We start from the raw sequence: 860 nt of genomic DNA, 5'->3' as shown, positions 1-860 counted from the left end.
TTGTTTTACACACCTGGTTTCAATTCCCCAATTACATGCTCATTATTTAACCCTCTGTTTTCCCCATGGTTCTTGTGCATGTTTGTTTGTATTTACGGTCCGTATTGTGGGCTAGGTACTTTCGTCTTGTATTTGTAAGTCTTGAGTAAAATGTACATGTATTACTCATCTCTGCTGTCCTGTGCCTGACTCCTCTGCACCAGCTACACACAGCCCTATTACAGTGTGTGTGAATTGGTGAGATAATTAATAAATCATGAGTTAATTTGTGTAACATTGTAGGTCAGTTTATTCCAAACCTCTCCTCTGGGACCCCAAAGGGCTGCATGTTTTAGTTTTTACCCGAGAACGAACACCTTAGATTAAACTAATTAACTAATTATCATCAAGCCTTTGATTAGTAGAATCAGTTGTGTTAGGGCAAAAACATTTATTTAGTTTTTATTAAAATGTTTATCTACCAGCCCAGGGACTACAGTTGAAAACTAGCTAGCTGGCTAAATCTGTCACATTTACAGAAATGTTGATTGATGTGCAGAATCCCTGTCAAATACATTTTCAATAAATAAAATGAAAAGTTATGGAATGTATTTATGTGTCTCTGTGAGTTGGTCTTTAATAAATGTGATTAGTTCAATGTAACATCATATACTATACATTATAATCAGTCTGTTTTGGGTTCTGCAGAATCATTGTCTATCATTGGTTACCCATCCTATCATGTTACCATAACAACACAGATATGACCCGTCCAGCGTCCTTCTGCCGAACCTGGTTGTTGTCCCACTGCCCTCTGCTGGTAGCACTGCAAAACATCACTCAATCACATCACATTAATACAAATCCAGTTTTACCAGATA

The sequence above is a fragment of the Salmo salar genome, unplaced genomic scaffold, assembly GCF_905237065.1.
Source record: "Salmo salar unplaced genomic scaffold, Ssal_v3.1, whole genome shotgun sequence".
NCBI lineage: Eukaryota > Metazoa > Chordata > Actinopteri > Salmoniformes > Salmonidae > Salmo > Salmo salar.
The sequence above is the reverse complement of the archived record's forward strand: the minus strand, read 5'-3'. Positions refer to the sequence as shown.